The sequence below is a fragment of the Artemia sp. Qi Xiang Cuo genome, chromosome 19 (genome assembly GCF_049724085.1).
Source record: "Artemia sp. Qi Xiang Cuo chromosome 19, ASM4972408v1, whole genome shotgun sequence".
In the NCBI taxonomy this organism is placed as follows: domain Eukaryota; kingdom Metazoa; phylum Arthropoda; class Branchiopoda; order Anostraca; family Artemiidae; genus Artemia; species Artemia sp. Qi Xiang Cuo.
This window is the reverse complement of record NC_142812.1, coordinates 39,830,200-39,849,649: the sequence shown is the minus strand read 5'-3', so window position 1 is coordinate 39,849,649 and position 19,450 is coordinate 39,830,200. Positions and strand designations below refer to the sequence as shown.

The window sequence follows — 19,450 nt, the reverse complement described above, 5'->3', positions numbered from 1 at the left end:
GTCAGAACATCGACAGTCATAACATCGACGCGTCAGTTCATCAACAGTCACAATCGCTACCCATCAGAACGTCGACACGTCAGTTCACCGACAGTCACAATGGCTACCCGTTAGAACGTCGACAGTCATAACATCGACACGTCATAACATCACAAATTTTTTTCATAACGAAAACCTGTCAGAACCATTAACCGTCAGAACGTCGACAGTCATAACATCGACACGTCATAACATCGAAAACTTTTTTGGGGGGGTTTAGGGGGGAAAGATACTTAGGTTATGTTAGGTTACGTATTTAATATATGCTATGCTTTTCCACTACCCCCCTGATGTGCAAATATATAACCGAACTTTGTTTCTAAACTATTATATACTTATTACTATTATATAAACTTATAAATTTTTTTACATAACGAAAGTCCGTCAGAACCACTAACCGTCAGAACCTCGATAGTCATAATATCGACACTTCGATATTAATCTAAAAAATTAGATTTAATCTAAAAAAATCTAATTTTTTTTCGACGTTCTGAAGGGTAGCGATTGTGACTGTCGATGAACTGACGTGTCGATGTTATGACTGTCGACGTTCTGACGGGTAGCGATTGTGACTGTCGATATCCTGATCTGTCGATGCTATGACTGTCGATTTCCTGACGTGTTGATATTCTGACGGATTTTCCTTGTCGACAAAATGACGTTTAGTGCTTGTGACGGTTTGATGAAATGGTAGCATTCCCTAGGGGGGAATTTTGCCTTTTTTTCAATGGAAATACAGAAAGGTATTTCAGTGAAAAGGGGAGGGGAAGGGACCCAGAGGGGGCATATACACCCCCCTCCAATTGACACCCCTGGAGCATCATTCTGTGTGTTTTTTTTATGTTGAATTTTTTCGAAGGTTATTCTTCGCATAGAATTTTTTTTTGCCAAGTAGCTTACCAATACCTTGCTTTTCTCCAATGCTGATATTGTTAAAGCCCGGAAGTGTTGGTCTTAAAATTGTTTTTTTCTTGTCTTGGAAGCTAAAACCTTCCTTAGGGAAGAATTGTGCTAATAACAATCGATAAACCTAAATATCGTTTTCCCGCTCTCCTTAAAGCATGGTATTGTGTAACATACCGCCTTACGAATTACCGGAGCTGTTATGTACGCATTAATTATATATATGAACATGTACTATAGGAACAGCATATACAATGTACTATAACTAACTATACTATAACTATACTATACTAACAATGTACTATAGGAACAGCAAAACTTTAAAGCTGATTTTTTTGGAAAACCGCTTTCTTGTAGGCACTAAAATGCTGTCCTGAGGGAATGAAATATTAGTACTATAATACTGTTCTTTTGAAGAATCTCCGAAAATGAGAGCGGAAAATGAGGTAGAAAATGCTACAATAGTAAAATCGAACGTGCAGATAGAAATGGAAGATATTTTAAAGCCGGAAAACGACGTAAAGGAAGCTGCAGATTCCGTGGTATTGGTAAGTGATTCGTCTTGTATTGAATAACCATTTGCCTTAAATTGTAGATGGATTAGCTCTAATAGTAAGATCAACTAAAAAAACAAGTTTTTTTTAACTGAAAGTAAGGAACGACATTAAAACTTAAAACGAACAGAAATTATTCCGTATATGAAAGGGGCTGTCCCCACCTCAACGCCTCGCTCTTTACGCTAAAGTTTTTTATTGTTTTAAAAAATAAAGGTGTGAGACAGAGTCAAGCTTTAGCGTAAGGAGCTCGGCGTTGAGGAAGGGATAGCCACTTACACATCCAGAATAATTTCTTTTCCTTTTAAGTTTTATTGTCAATCCGTACTTTCAGTTAAAAAAACTTGTTTTTTTTAGTTAATTTCTCAAAGTATTTGAATTAATGCAGGTTCGATTTGGGCTGATCGTACATGAATAATTAAAACAAAATTCGCATATTAGTTTTCCTTTTTTTGGCTAAATCGCTTTCTCAAAATTTTGTTCTGACGTAACTTAAGAATTAACTTACGTAACAATCTTCTATATTTGTACGTTTTAATTAAGTATGTTAGGGAATTTGCCCTCTAGCCAATACCTCATCCTTTATGCTATAGATTGAATCTTGTCTGAATCGGAGGCCCCTCAATCACACAGGCTGTCTAATTACAATAGATGGCTCTTTTGAAAGTACTAAAAAATACTTTAGCGTAAAGAGTAAGGTATTGACTTGGGGGTAGACCCCCTCAGATATGTAATACTTTTTGTTCGTTTTAATTTTTAAAGTTGCTTCTTACTTTCAGTTGAAAAAAACTTGTTTTTTTTATATAATTTCTGATCGTTTTTTTTAAATAATGCTGGGAAATGTCTTCATAGAAATGTCCCTTCCCCCAAGGAAATATCCTCCATGGAAAGATCCTTACCCGTATCCCCTACTCTGACCCCGACCCCCCACAAGAAAAAAATTCTTCCTGAAAACCCCTGTATGCTTCCCAATAACCAATACTATATGTAAACAATGGGCAAAGTTTATAACTTGCAGCCCTTCCCCCGGGAACAGTGGGGGATTAAGTCATTCTCAAAGACATATTAAGTAGATTTTCGACTATGCTGAACAAAATGGCTGTCTCAAAATTTTGATTGGGTGACTTAGGGGAAAAAATGAGCGTGGGAGGGAGCCAAGTTGCCCTCCAATTTTTTTGGTCAGTTAAAAAGGGCACTAGAACTTTTAATTTCCGTTCGAATAAGCCCTCTCACGATATTTTAGGACTACTGGATCGATACGATCACCCCTGGGAAAATAAAAAAAACAAAACAAAAAAAAAACAAGAAACAACAAATAAACACGCATCCGTGATCTATCTTCTGGCAAAGATATAAAATTCCAAATCTTTGCAGATAGGAGCTTGAAACTTCTAAAGTAGTGTTCTTTGATACGCTGAATCTGATGGTGTGTTTTTATTTAAGTTCTATGATTTTTAGGGGTTGTTTCGCCCTTTTTTCGAAAATAAGGCAAATTTTCTCAGGCGCGTAACTTTTGATGAGTAAAATTAAACTTGATGAAACTTATATATTTGAAATCAGCATAAAAATCTGATTCTTCTGATGTATCTATTGGTATCAAAATTCTGTTTTCTAGAGTTTTGGTTACTATTGAACCGGGTCGCTCCTTACTTACAGTTCGTTACCACGAACTGTTTGATATAGCAAAGGTGCAAAAGAACTTATATTGGAGGGAGGGAGGGCAACAATTGGAAAAAAAAACACGCTTACTATGGGCATATTATTTGGAAAATATAAGCCAGGTAAATAATGTCGTGATTTTGATTGAATGGAGGGGATGGGTCATGAGACCCTAGTTCTTCCCCCCTACTGGCGTTTCCGTGACACTTTCCATCTTTTACTTGAAGAAGTCTGCAACTCCGTTAGTTGTTGAAATATTCGACTCCTTATCCTCATCGTGATAGTAACGGCGGATCCTACCTAACCTTAATTTCCCTTAGGTTAAACATGCAGTGGATGTCATTGGATTGGAGTTCCTTTGGTAAAATGAATTTTCAAAAATATTCAAAATCATGGTGAGGTTGTCGATCAGTGAACAAATAGCTGAGGACTGAATCTCCTGGGGTCAGTGGTGATTCTAAGTCTGGGCAGGGGGCAGCCCCCCTCGTTTTTCTGACATTAAATTCCTTTTATTTCATATGGTAAACCTTGTCCACCCCCCAGATTATGAGGTCTATATCCGCTACAGCCTGGAGCCAGGCATGTCTGTTTATCTGTAGCACCCTAAGAGCCAAGGATAACTTAAAAGAAGTAAAAAGTACAAGTATAAATAGGTTGTGCTGTGGTAGATCTAGGCCAGACGAGCAAGGCTTGCCGATCCTGCCTTCAGAGCTTGGGCCTGCGCCCCCCTCCTCAACACCGAAAATGACAGTATTTTCTTATGTAATTTCGTATGTTTTTTTGTCGTTCTATATATATATATATATATATATATATATATATATATATATATATATATATATATATATATATATATATATATATATATATATATATAATAAATATATATATATATATATATATATATATATATATATATATATATATATATATATATATATATATATATATATATATATATATATATATATATATATATATATATATATATATATATATATATATATATATATATATATATATATATATATATATTCTCGTATATATTTTACACAAAAATTGAGTTTTTTCGATATTTTTGAAGGTAAAATTAATTTTTAAAGAAAGGTTGGGTTATTTAAATTGCTATTGTGCTGATTACGCAGAACATGTACAGAGCAACCACTTTTCCTTTTTCTCAGTTGTCTGCCGTAGGCACTTCATTTAGGATCTGTTCTTCAAACAAGTGAATGAGATGACACATATGATTACCTGACACGTCCTTAATTTCAATTAGGTCATAATTATATTGGCTTTCCCATGCGTTTTCCAACTTCAGCATTTGTGATCTTGTTGAGGAAGTTGACATTCAATAGTGTCCTGGGATATATTGTCTCAAAGGATAGAATTCGCTTTCGTAATTGTTCATTTTGTTTCCAGCATTCTGAGGAGTAAAATAGAATAGAAAGTGCGTTGCTCTTGAGTAGTCGCAATTTCAAGTTGACAGTACAATTTTGGCTTTGACAGATATTTCTCGATTTTTTGAAAGCACGTCTAGCTCGTTGCTTTATCTAATTATCTCTGTTTTGCTTTCTCTGCTTCTGCAATGCCACTTACTTCTTGTTTGTTCAATTTATAAATTCTTAATATATAGCTACTACTCCTACTATTACTACTAACAATTCAATGCAGCACCAAGCCGCCTGAGGCCAACACAGCTACGCATGCTCTTCCTCCATTCCAATCTATTAAAAGGCTCCCTCTTTATACCCTCCCAATAAGTTCTAGTTTCCCTTAATTATTTCCTTACGACATCCTCCCATCCCATTTGGGGACGACCTTATTTTCGTTTGGCCCTAGATGGGCCTGCTTTTCGTTGTTGTTTTTTTGTATTTTTGCCAGTTTTCGTGTAACCATATGATTTGTCTACTCCGAAGTCTAAATTCGGCCCTTTGTGGGCTTGTGATAGAGATTTTTTTTAAATAAATATCTTATCTATCTTAGGAACGTGTTCTAGCCATCTCAACCTTGTTCTCATTATAGCCTTAGAAAGCGGGATTGAACCACATTTTTTTGAACAGCTTACTATTTGAAATATGGTCAGTCAGATGGATACCCAAACTAATCTGTAGACAATATCTCTGGAAATCATCTAGCAAATCCTCCTCCGTCTTTCGGAGCGCCCTCGCTTCAGAGCCATGCTTGACAGTAGAAGTGACCCTATTGATACTGAACGAACTCCTTATATGGGCATAGCCTCCCTAGGGAGAATGATTGCGTAATCGGTCAATGACCTCTTTTTCCAAGGTCGATTTATTTGATGTTTCTATGTGTAATAACTCCGAAACGAAGGTTGCACATGCGCATTGAATTCTAACTGGAACAATGTTATTGATCTAGGACTCGAGGGGGAAGTGAATTTCCAAGAACTTGATTGCATAATCAATCGTGAATGTTATGATCCAGAAATAGTATTTGTTATTGTTGCTCTCACCAAATGTTATGAGTTTCCCGGAAACAGTTAGATCACGTGTTTCCTGCTCAGCCAATCAGAGAGTCGGTTACATACTCCTTCTCAAATAATCAGGGGCCTGCTTACATATAATTTTACCCATTACATAACAATTCGCCCTTGAGATTTCGTATATAACGGACATGCAATGTGATTAAATTATCAGAAAGTATTTTGACACAGTGTAAACTAAAATGGATAATATTGATGAAATAGAAGCCTTGGCAACTACAATTTACCATGTAAGTTCCGTTTTAGTACATTTTCAAATAAAATTATTTTCCTTGGACATCCTCCAGTATATTCAGCTAAAACGTAAATATATTCCTTTACCCCAAACCCCCCCCCCCCACCATTGTTTTACAATCAAATTCTCGCAAAAAGAAATACCATTTCGATAAATTCCTTCATTCTATATTTCCAGCTAAAGCAATCACTGACTTCTGTCAATTTTTAATGAAAATGCCGCCCTGTTTTGACATAATGCTGGAAACGAGTTTAAAATTATCTGTCACCCCTTTCCACTGTGCGGATGAGCGCTTCAGCAACTGTACCCATTCCCAGTGTATAATTAAAAATTAATTGCAAACAATATTTTATTTGACCATACCCAACTAACCCCCCCCCCCTAAACGGTTTAAATAACTTCTCTCACAAAAATAACATCGTCTCCTTTCGTTAACTCTATGAACTGGTAATTTGTCTCTATCAAAGCTAAAAGCGACCACTGACTTCCGTCACTTTTTAATGAAAATGCCGCTCTGGTTTTGACATAATGCTCTATGCGAGGTTAAAATTAGCTGTCACCCCTTTTCCTATGTGTTTACGAGCGCGGCAGCCAAAGTCAAAAGGACCTGTTTCTCCGTCAAAATTAAATACATAAAATATTTTCTTTTACCCTCAAAACCTAACCCCCCCTCACTGTTTTACAACAAAACTCTCGCAAAAAGAAATAATTACCATTTCGTTAAATTTATGCAATTTTAAGTGTTCTATATCCTAGCTAAAAGCGACCATTGACTTCTGTCAATTTTTAATGAAAATGCCGCTCTGGTTTTGACATACTGCGCTACGCGAGGTTAAAATTAGCTGACACCCCTGTTCCTCTGTGTTTACGAGCGCGGCAGCCACAGTCACAAGGCACTGTTTCTCCGTCAAAATTAAATACATAAAATATTTTCTTTTACCCTCAAAACCTAACCCCCCCCCTCACTGTTTTACAACAAAACTCTCGCAAAAAGAAATAATTATCCTTTTGTTAAATTTATGCAATTTTAAGTGTTCTATATCCTAGCTAAAAGCGACCACTGACTTCTGTCAATTTTTAATGAAAATGCCGCTCTGGTTTTGACATAATGCTATACGCGAGGTTAAATTAGTTTTCACCCCTTTTCCGATGTGTTCACGCTATCGGTCTAGCCAAAAGGTTTTGTTTTGGCTGTCAAATTAAAACAGTTTTATTTGCTTTTCTAAACAAAATTATATGGATGAGGGTACTAACTTTCTTTCTGTAAAAAAAGGGGCAAATTATTTTGATACTAATTTTTTCTCTTCTTTTTAAGGGCAATTATGAAGAATGCATGCCCCCTTCTTCCAAGAAAGCCAGAGAGGGTGAGGCAGCCCCATCAGTGCCAGTCCCAATGCAGCCTGGCAGAAAACTTAAGAGAGAGTGGGTGGTTAACTACAATGCCGAAGCTACGCAAGATCGTGAAATAGCCGGCCCGCCACCCCCTTATCATGCAATATCGAGGGTCTTAGGAGCTGCCCCGCCCGCCCTCCAACACACGTTACCTGGTCCTTCGGGCACCCAAGCCCAGACGGATTATGCAAATGTAAGCATTTTTTCCTACCTTTCTATTTTTTCCAATGTTTTTTCTTTTTCAATCCCAATATAAACTTTTCTCAGCGGGATATTAATCCCTCACCCCCCCACAATTGTTTTAAATTTATCTCCCTCAGAGATATCTAAATGTAATTTTTTTTTTGCAAAGAAACCACTCTTTTATAACTTTGCTATCGCTTCGATATCTCATATGCAAATATTTTTAGGTACTTTCTATTAATAATCACCACCTTTGAAACTCAAATTTTTATTTTTTTTAATCTTTACTATTTTCTATATTGCTCTCACATATATTTTTCGGTACCTTAGAAACACCGACTGCTCTTTTTCACCTAATTTTGAGAGAGATTATCCCATCTGTCACATATTGTCGTTCTAATTTAAACTGAATATTTCTATCGTGCCATGTTTCGATCTTACATAGAATATAGAAATCCGATGTCTTAAAATATTAATTTTGCAGACAATTTGTTCTCCGCTATTTCAGAAAACACAGAATTACGCAATGGCCATTGAAACCTTGATTGACTGAAACCGCTAATGTAAAACAAAACAGGGAAAGGAGATGCCAAAATTATTTATAATCTCGCGCAGAGAGCTTTATGTCAAAACATAGCGGTATAATGCCTAAGAAGTGAGGGGGAAAGCGGCTTAACGATTCTCAACATTTTGAAGTTCAAACTCGTTCATCTAACCTCCATAATTAAACTCATGTGTTTACTAAACCAGTATGGAATTAGAAATATTTCAGCTTTTTGGGATATTATGTAAATGGCCGGGGGCCGCGGATCCCGGAATGTACCGATGGGTCAGGGAAGTGCTGTGGGGCAAGGTTAGGGAAGCGCCGGGGGATGCGCCACGGGTCAGGGAAGTGCCACAGGGATGCACCGGTGGGTCCGGGAAGGGCCGGGGGATGTACTGTGGGAAAGTGCCGCAAAAAAAAAAAAATTGGAGAACTGAAAATAGATGAACAAAGTGTCGCCTTACTTTTCAGATCTTAGATTATCTTCATTTGTATTAACAAAATTATATTATGCAATAATCAGAATTTTAACTTTAGGGATGATTTGAACACTTTGAAAATAAGCTATTTTTCATCTATAGATCGGGCGACCATTGGTCCCCTATTCACCGTCCAGTGAAGAAGAGGAGGAACCAATTCTAACACCGCCAGTGGAGTTTCAGGACAACGAAATCATTAACTCTATTGAAGTACCTTTCGATATTGATGACTTTTTAGCTTATTTTTTTAATTTAAATAATAGCGAATTTGAGGTGTTATACTTGAGCCCGAATACTTTGAAGGTTTTTTTTTTTTTTACCGGGAACCCTCCTCCACCAGCCTCCTATACCATAACGACTCCACTTCGAACAACTGAAGTGGAGCATTCGCCAGATATTGTTGAACAACTTGGGGAGGGGTAATATACAAGAGGGGAAGGGGGGTACAACTCTCTCCGATTTTCAATTGTCGAATATAATTTTAAATAATATAGTTGTTTTCACTGCGACGTTTGGTGATCCCTTTAATACACTTATGGGGGGAAAATTTGTTTTTGATCCTATAGAAATTGTGCATGCATATGTAGATAAAATTCGTGCACTTCTGGAGAACCCGATTCAATTGTGGGGGAGGGATTCAATTAAGGTTTCCATTGTTCTAAAGGTTTTTTATTTAAATGAGGGAAAAAGTGAGGTTTACTATCATTTTATACATTCCGAGATGCGTTTGGTTTATTCGAATTTGGAAAATTTTGGGGGTGTTTTCATAGATTGGGTAGATCAAATTATAACGCATCTTGAGAACTTTAACGAAAACGGTAGTGGATCTTTAGTTCTTTTTGTTGAAAATTTAAGCGATAATATTTGTAAATTTAAGAAAGATTTGAAGTTAAGAGGGGGGGCAGGGTCTGAGAGCAGTAGTTTTAAATTATAATCCAGATCCAGAAGGTTGTCAAGGTGTCCAGCAGATCTGTTTTGAAACAGATCAAATGTGTTTCCGATATGCTTTCCTCATATCAACATTCGAGCCTCTAGCTCGGGACGCTAGCATGATAAATTTAAACATTTGGGCTGTGCAAGGGAAGGAAGGGTTCGTTTTCCCTATTTTAGATTTTTCTTGTTTGGAGGGGAAATACCCAGTAACGCTTCGATTCATTGATATTTTTGAAAGGGCTAATACCTACTTAAATATCGGCGTTACTGTGGTACAATATTAAGCAGAATTTGAAGATGGAACTCGCCCTAAAAAGAAGGGGGTGGTCTTCCCCGTAAGGAGCCCCTCAGTTGATTTGGTTAAACCCTGGGTTTGGATGCTTATACATACCGACTAGTGAACCGAATGCACTCGGTCATTTTAATCCTATCACTGACATCACTAGATTTCTGGGGGAGGGTAAGAAACAGAGTGCCCGTTTCTACTGTTCAACATTTTTGTCACGATTTTGGACTGAACTAAAGCTGCAAGATAACATGAAGCATTGTAGCCGTCATGGCTACCAGACAGTGGAAACGGCTACAGGGGATAGGGCCATTCTACGATTCAAAAATTTCCAAAATGCCCTTCTTCAGTGCAACAAAATATCTTTAGACTGTGAAGCTAAGCTGGTGGAGGTGAATGATCCCCAATTTCCAAACTGAGTCAAAGAACATCAGGATATTGCAACGTCCTATGCCCACGCACAAAAATATAGTTTTAACACAATGCGGTTGTTAGAAATAGTAGAAACATTGGATGAGAACGAGTGCGTGGTTAAGGCACTGACTAAACTGATTGGCACGGCTAATGGCGCTATTTCTCATTTGAGAAATACCCATTATCCAATGGTGTTGTCCGCAGAGGATCGTCTCGCGATTAAAAATCAAAAAATATGTTGGGTTTGTAAGGGAGAGTTTGCAGAGGAGGGGGATAAGGGGACTAAAGGGAAAAGAGGGGGAGGGGGAAAGTCAGAGATCATAATCACTTGTGGCAGGAAATATCCTCGGGGGGTAGTAATTTTCGCGGGGTAGCGCATCAATCGTGTAACTTAAATGTTAGTCAGTAGTTTTTTATTCCTGTTTCTATCCACAACTCTAATTTTGACTTAATATTTATTTTACCGGCACTGGCACGTATGCATCTGGAGGGAGGGGGAGGAGAGGACGCATGGATGAATAGGTAATTTATCTATAACATAATCCTCATATCAGCCGAAATCGTCTTTCGTCTCTAACGTGAATGGCGGGTTCCGTATGATGAATGGATATGTTGGAATAATACCAGGTATTAATAGTCCTGTAGTTTTTTCCCAAGGTATTGAGTGAATTGATTAAAGTGCAGAAGAGGGACCATAATGATAGATTCCCCTTGCTTAAACAGCACTTTCAAGACGGTGAAGTGTATGACCTTTTGACCTGCAAAGGTATATACGCATACGATTATTACTGCTCTTGCACTCGCTTAAGCGAGGTGAAACTACCGCCCATTGAATCTGTTTACAATTCCCTGACCAACAGTGAATGCACTGCCGAGGAATATGAGTTGGCCAAGAAGGTGTGGTCCAAGGGGGATTGTAAAAATGGGTGGGATTATTGTAGACTGTACTTGGCCAGTGACGTTCTAACTCTGTTGGATATAATCTGTAAGAAAACAGATCAGATCTATTCAGAGTTCGGGTTATATATAGGCCGTTATTTGTCTAAACGGCATTTAGTGATGGATTTAATTTAAAAAATTAGCCGGGATTAAATAGGCCGAATCACCGACATAGATAAACACCCTTTTGTGGAGCGTTCAATGATGGGAGGGTATATTTTTCATGGGGACCGCGTCTTATCAACCGATCCGAGCGGACAAAGTACCGGTGCAAAGTCAAATGCAGTGTTCTTGGACATGAACTCACTGTACCCCTCGGCAATGTCACACTACTCTTTGCTGTGTGGGAACTATCAATGGCTTGAGAATCCTTGTGAGTTCCCCGACATTACCACCGTTGAGGACAATGGGCCACAAGGATGGTTCTTTGAATTTGATGGTCACATTCCGCTGGCGCTTCACGACTCAGTCAAAGATTTTGTCTTTCCCTGTATCAATCGGCCGGTGAGCAGGGACTCTCTGAGCCCCTACAATCGTTCATTGGTTGAGGATATGGGGATGCACTGGACTCCCTCTAAACAGAAACTGTTTGCTTATTTGGACCCTAAGGAGAATATCGTGGTTCACCATGTGCTTTTGCATTGGATGGTGAGCATCGTCTTCAAGATCACTAAAATACACAGGGTCCTGCAGTTCAATCAGCGACCCTACTAGAAAAGGTTTATTGACACTTTTGTCGATAAACGCTCTAGGGCCAATACAAAGGTGGAGAAGGAAATGTATAAGCTCATTCTAAAGTCAGCGTTTGGCAAAATGTGTGAAAGCGTTCGTAATAGATCTCGCTCCGACGTTGTGACTAACCCTCTAGAGTGGGCACGAATTATTGCCGACCCCAATTTTACATCATTCACGAGCATTGAGGCCGGCATGGTTCTCCTACACAGGCGAGAAAGAAATGTGGTGCTGAACAAGAATATTGCAGATGGCAGTTCAGTACTGGAAATTTCAAAAAAGCTCATGTTGTCGTTTTTTTACAATGTGTGCAAGGTGCAATGGCCACGGGAGGGGAGGTTCAAGTTTACTATGGTGATACAGATTCTCTGCTGTTAAAGGTAAATGGGGCTGAATTGGATTTATTGGGTGATTTGCAAAATGGGGTGCACATCAGCTCGCGGATGGATTTCACCAACTGGAATCCATCTCTCTACCCCGAGTTGGTGAAACGTCAAGCCCCCAACCAATTATTAATGTTAAAATCAGAGACGGGGAGTGATTTGATATCCAGGGGGGTGATCCCGGGCCCCAAAGTTTATTGCGTGGAAACTCATAGTGGGGATGAAAAGAAGGCGTGTAAAGAGGTGCCTACACATTTTGTAAAGAGCAATTTCAACATGAGTGTGTACAGAGACTGTGTAGAAAGTAGCCTAGTACCGAGAGCACAAGTGCTTGCAATTCACTCTCTACAGTATAGAAATTATACTGTGAGAGTGGAAAAGAATGCAATGTCGTGTATATCCGACAAAGTCTATGTGCTCGAGAATGGTTTGACTGTCCTACCCCACGGCCACTACCGTATTTCGGATCGAGTTGAATGCATGGACTATCGTAATCAACTTGGTCTGGATAAATTAACCTAACCTGAACTAACCACCACCACCATTCAACCTGTTCATAAATTAACTTAACCAACTAATCTACCCCCAGCACTAACCACCACTAACCCAACCACTAACATGTAGCAGTAGCAGTGACCGGACAACTATTGTTTTTCCCCCGTCGCTCCGGGGGGGGGGGGCCCTTCCCCCGGACGCCCCGGGGGGGTGGGGGGTCCCGCCCACGGTCAGCCGGCCTTCGGCCCTACTGTCCCCGGGGTGGGGGGGGGACACAATCTTTAAATTCATAACGTTCAACTGTGCGATCAATTTTCCAGTGTTTTTTTCAAGTTTTGTTTTCAAGTGTTTTTTTTGTTGTACAAAAAAGTGTTGTTGTTGTTGTTGTTGTATAGAAAAGTGTTCTACTCTGTGCTAATGTACATAACGTGATGATGAACAAAAAAAAAGTGTTTTTAAGACAATAAGTGTTGTACAGATAGTGTTATTGTTGATGGACAAAAAGTGTTTTTTATGTTGACCGGAGAAATTTTGTCAATTGCTCTTGTTGAACAGGTGTTATTTTTATCGTTGTGCATGTTAACTGAACAAATATTTGTTTTCATTCAGTGCCGAAATAAATGTTACCATTAAATATTGTTTTTGTTGTTCTTGAGAATAAATATACATGGGGAAATTATTGCTAATTATTAATTGATCAAAAACGACTTACAGTTAGTTGCAGTCAGACTGTTGTCCGCAGCATGTATCAATTTAAAACACCCTTCAGATCGTTTCTGTGTGGACCGTCAATGTCAGGTAAAACAACCCTTTTAGCTAAAATAATTCAAAATTATGAAAAAATGTTTTTGGAAAAAGCGAGAAAAATCTACTATTGGTATAGTATTTGGCAGAAGTCCTATAATAAAATAAAAGATATTGACACAGCCATACCAATAAAATTCATACGGGGACTTGATGTTTTCAATAGTATTGAATCGAACTCGTGGTTTATATTTCTCTACGCCTCCTGCGTGTAAAAATATTGTGTACGTATTTCTAACGTCCCCCTCTAACGATCTCACGAATGAAAAAACTACAGAGGGCATATTCTTCACGACAAGGGCCGACCTCGGCCGTAAGTCCCCAAACGCACTTGCTAGTTATAACTCTGTCACTTAACACCAAAAACTGAATTAGGCGACCCCATATTAAGTTGATCGTGGTTGGCTGTGATTACATGCCATTTTCGTCCCATCTTTCAAAAGCAAGATGTCTAATAAAAAAGTGGTTTTCACTTGTCCTGATATTGACTGCTATGTTAATACTCTTGGCCCAAGACAACAGGGCAATGGAATGGACTATTACAAGGGTCGCTCGTCAATGTCTGGCTATGGTCTTGGCAGTTGGTTTGCTACGTTATTTCGCTCTTCACTACCACTGGCTAGAAAATATCTTGTACCGGCTGCGACAGATTTTGCATCCTCTACACTATACGATTGGGGCTCTGGTAAGGATTTTAAAAAAGTACTTCGGAAAATCTTAGGTCCAGTGCGCGAACCCTTGGCGAGGGAATAAAACAGAATGGTAAAGGCTTAAAAAGGTCAAGAAACAATGCATCCCTCATCAGTCTCCACTCAGGACGGAAACGAAAGACATCACCCCTCTTGTCAAACAAAAGAAGGAAAAAGTGGACATATGCTGTAAACAGAAGTCCCAGAAAGAAAAGTGTCAGATCGAAACTAGATTTCTTCCCCTAGAATGTCCTACCTATCACATAAGGATTCTGAACCTTCAATCACCGCCTCATTGAATCTATTCAATGCTGAAAATGTTGATGTGAGTGTTAAGCATGGATACTATGAACAATTTTATCCACAACAACCCCTCTCCGATAATATCCACTTTCAAATTTATTCCAATGAAGACTACTTTATGAAAATGTCTTCAACATTTATAGATTTGCAAATGAAAGTCCTAAAATCCGATTATACAATGCCAATTCGGGGCGATAAGAGATCATTAGGAAGGTGCATACTGAACGCTCTTTTGTATCTACTCAGCGTCTACATTAATGTTATGTGGTTGGGTACAAGCACCAATATCTCAGACTCCGCACTCTCTATTAAAGTAATGTTGATATTGCCCTAGTGCTACACGGACTTGAGAGGTATCTCCAATGGATATGAATATAGTACTAATATTGATAGTACACATACACTTAAAAATGCTACAACTAGTGAATTACATCTAGTTGGAAAAGTATATCATGAAATTTTTAATATACCCCAATGGCTACTACCCAATGTTAAATTGGATATAAAATTGATTCCTGCACCATACTATTTCATATTGAGAAAGGAACGTGCCGCCACTTCCGATATAAGTATCTCACTCACATCGGTATTACTGAATGTAAGCAAACAACAGGTCACGAGTTCTGGTGCTTTGGCTGTGGAAACACTTAGACCCAATGGCAATAATATTAAACTACTTTTACCACATACAATCACCAATCAGCGTCATATTGCAATGGGCTCACGCACCTTCACCGATTCATCCTTTATCAATGGTGAAATTCCGTCAAAACTAGCGTTGGCATTTGTAAAAAGCGCCAGTGCAATAGGATCATGGACTGAATGCCCACATAAATTCGATATGTTTGGACTTTCGTCTATTGTGTGCAAAGTAAACGGCATCCCACTCTACAATATATCTTTTGATAAATCCTATAGAACATTGTACGAGTTGACCATGCAAACCCTAGATCATGACTCTCAACTATTTGAAAATGGTATAACCGAAGATATGTTTGCTAAAACACATGGTATCATTGTTCTGGATTTGTCTGGTACACAGGATATGAGTATAGTACGTATGGGGACTATGCGTTTAGAGTGTACATTTGCCGACCCATTGGCTGAGAGTATTGCACTAATCTCACTAAACCAATATGAAACCTATTGGGAAATCACTCCCGAAGGCAGTGTTCTACTAGACTTGGCGCCATGAACACCAGTCAAATAATCAATGTATTTAATATGGACCCCTACATGTCTCAGTACAAATACTCTTGTGTACCCTCAGATTCTCTTTGAAAAATTCAACGTGTCAACAATAGCTTAATTATTGGTAATAGCAGTCCGTCGACTGTGCTGATGGGTCATTGGCTGTGCATCTTTCAAACAATGAAGACGATTTAATTTTTTGATCCTCTTGGTCGTCAATGTCTGGCTACGGTCTTGGCAGTTGGTTTGCTAAGCTGTTTCGCTCTTCACTACCTCTGGCCAGAAAATATATTTTACTAGCTGCGACAGATTTTTCATCCTCTACACTTTAAGATTGGGGTTCTGGCAAAGATTTTCAAAAAAGTGCTACGGAAAATCTTAGGTCCAGTGCGTGAACCCTTGGCGAGAAATTAAAACAAAATCGTAAAGGTTTAAAAAGGTCGACAAACAATGCATCACTCATCAGTCTCCACTCAGGTTGGAAACGAAAGAAATCATCCCTCTTGTCAAATAAAAGAAGGAAAAAGCGGACACGTGCTGTAAACAGAAGTCCCAGAAAGAAAATTGTCAGATCGAAACTAGATTTCTTCTCCTAGAATGTCCTACCTATCTCATAAGGATTCTCAACCTTCAGTCCCCGCCTCATTGAATCTATTCAATGCTGTAAATGTTGATGTGAGTGTCAAGCATGGATACTATGAACAATTTTATCCACAACAACCCCTCTCCGATAATATCCACTTTCAAATTTATTCCAATGAAGACGATTGAATTTTGATCCTCTTGGTCTACCCTATACACTCTACACACCTCACATCAGCAACTATATTGAGAGCAGTGGGAAAACTATTATTCAAAATCGGAAGAGGTGTGCAGTGATCTAACGACCAAAAGCTGTGGCTTCCATGCACTACTATATTTTGTGTTCCGATGTCGTGGCTATACTTACAAGCAGTTTCTCCACATTTACGTTGACAATCCTCGTCTGAATGACTTTCTAGTGGAAAATATCCTCTCAGACCTATATAGTATTGATTTCAGTGCCCTAAGAGTAAAGTGCTTAAAAAATATTTGTGAATTTGTTTATTAATAAAATGCATATATATATATACAACAATGTCTCTAAATTTTCACTTTAGATTTCTCTATCTTCGATGTATAGGCAACTGTCGTGAACCACTAATGCTGGTAAATCATTTGGATTCACTCTATATTGATCTTGATTGACTGCAAAGTCAGGGTCACATTTTCTACAGTACAATGTAACTTCAGTCTTGTTATATATCTTTGTATAGTCAGTGATACAATTTGCAATAATATTATGATATTCACGAGTTTCAATCAGGCTATTTGATTCAATATCAAATACATTGTTTTCAAATGGTGAATCACATTCCGTAACTGCCAAATAAAAATCACTTGGTTTATAGTCATAGTAGGTGGTGTCATCACAACGATGACGCAGAAACCAGATTGTCTTGTTACCCCAACAGTTGAATCGTAGACCAGATTCCTCTTCCCTGAACAATGTAAAACCGCAACGATACCAATCTCTTAGAAATACACAGAAATCACGTTTGGGATTCTTTCCGCTAACAGCGGTATAAGTATTCTCCCACGGATCAAATATTTAAATGTGGCAAATGGAAGTCAGGTATCCTATAATGTGAGTCACTTACCTCCTCACTACATGACTTACATACTTTAATTTGTACTGCATAACCTCTATGTAATTTACAAGGATTACATAATTTACACTTTTCACTATAGTCATCAATAATTGTACAATTCTCACATTGAGTCCAACTGCCAAGAGTGTACATGCACAATGGACATATATAGAACATTTTTCGGTTTCCGATGTCACTTGACTCACTCACAGCTAAAACAAAACTGATCCTCTTCGCTCGATAAATTCAACGAGAGGGAAATGGGGGAGAGAGGAGTAGCTCTGTGACGTTAGCTCTTTCGAATGATGGGGGAGCCATCTACATTGAATCCATTGGCAATGTTTTCAAAAGTATATCTACAATATGATTCTGCGTTGTTCCAATTAATATATCAATAAATTGACTATAAGAACTTGAGTCACATTTTAAAAGTTTCATACAATAGTCAAATGGGGGAGAATCATTCCCGATTATATTGTCAAGTGTCCCCTGACAAGAGAATATCATACGTTTAAGAGATAACTCGAGAAAAATATCATCCAAAATAAAATGTTTTTCCATAAGAACTAGAATCGATCTCATTCTCTCTTTCTCAAATTTATTCATTTTTCAATCCTTTCACTCCGACTGTTGACTCTAGACTGACCCTGATTCGTTAGCCCTACCCAGAAAAGAAAGAGAACATTTTCTATTTCAAAACAATTTTATTGAATAATTACAACAACACCAATAATATAGAGCATATACAATTACCGATACTGTATATCGTCTTCAATATGTTTCACCAATGCACTTAAAGCACATTGAAGTCTATTCACATGTGCTATATCAAATTTAGCGGCAAAACATAATTGATCCTCCATTTTAAATTTGCTCAAGGATATCACATATCTTGCATATACTGCATCCCATTCCAGACAAAGACGTAATCCTTTCGTAATTTCCACTGCAATGTTTGGTGCTCTTGCACCATTATCATCAACTCCACTATCAACTTCTAATAGGGTAAACATTCCACTCATCGCCATCACAGATATATATCCAAATGAGTAAAGTCAAAACTGTTCTTCTTCTCACTCCTTGAATTCTATTCACAGACTAATAAAACTATAGCAAAAATCCTTTCTTTATATTCACTCCACCGCTACTATGTAAACAAAGCCCTCTGATTGGCTGAGAAGGAAACACGGGATCTAACTGTTTCCGGGAAACTCATAACATTTGGCGAGAGCAACAACAACAAATACTATTTCTGGATCATAACATTCACGATCGATTACGCAATCAAGTTCTCGGAAATTCACTTCCCCCTCGAGTCCTATATCAATAACATTGTTCCCGTTAGAATTCAATGCGCATGTGCAACCTTCGTTCCGGAGTTATTACACATAGAAACATCAAATAAATCGACCTTGGAAAAAGAGGTCATTGACCGATTACGCAATCATTCTCCCTAGGGAGGCTATGCCCATATAAGGAGTTCGTTCAGTATCAATAGGGTCACTTCTACTCTTGACCACTGTTATCACCGTAGCTTGCAATATTCTAATCTTTGTTCGCAGACTTATTTTCCTCTTCTTCCAAATTTTTTTCAACTTTGAAAAAACATCGTGAGCCTTGGCTATTCTACTTTTAAAATCTTCGCTGCACCCACCGTCTTTACTAATAATTAAATAAAAAAAAACAAGTTTTTTAAACTGAAAGTAAGGAGCGACATTAAAACGAACCGAAATTATTCCGTATATGAAAGGGGCTGTCCCCTCCTCAACGCCTCGCTCTTTACGCTTAAGTTTTTTATTGTTTTAAAAAATAAAGTTATGTAACAGAACGAAACTTTATCGCAAAGAGCGAGGTGTTGAGGAGGGGAGAGCCCCTTTCATATACAGAATAATTTCTGTTCGTTTCAAGTTTTAATGTCGCTCCTTACTTTCAGTTTAAAAAACTTGTTTTTTTTATTTAGTTTCTGATAGTTTTTTAGTTAATTCAGCTTTTATTTTGGCTCACTGTCATTGAATAAGTAAACCAAATTTGCATAAAATTTTTACTTTTCTTTTGCTAAATGGATGTCTCTAAATTTGGTTATGACGTAATTTACAAATTCACTTACGTAACTAACTTCT

The 19,450-nt window shown here is 38.1% G+C and overlaps 1 long non-coding RNA gene across 1 annotated transcript in view; it reads left to right on the top strand.

Moving 5' to 3' along the window:
• Positions 1–1,305: 1,305 nt before the first annotated feature.
• Positions 1,306–19,450, top strand: part of LOC148940835 (uncharacterized) — a 31,057-nt gene continuing 12,912 nt past the window's right edge. The window contains exon 1 of the long non-coding RNA XR_016143358.1: positions 1,306–1,490. This is a non-coding gene — a long non-coding RNA (uncharacterized LOC148940835). The remainder of the gene's footprint in view (positions 1,491–19,450) is intronic.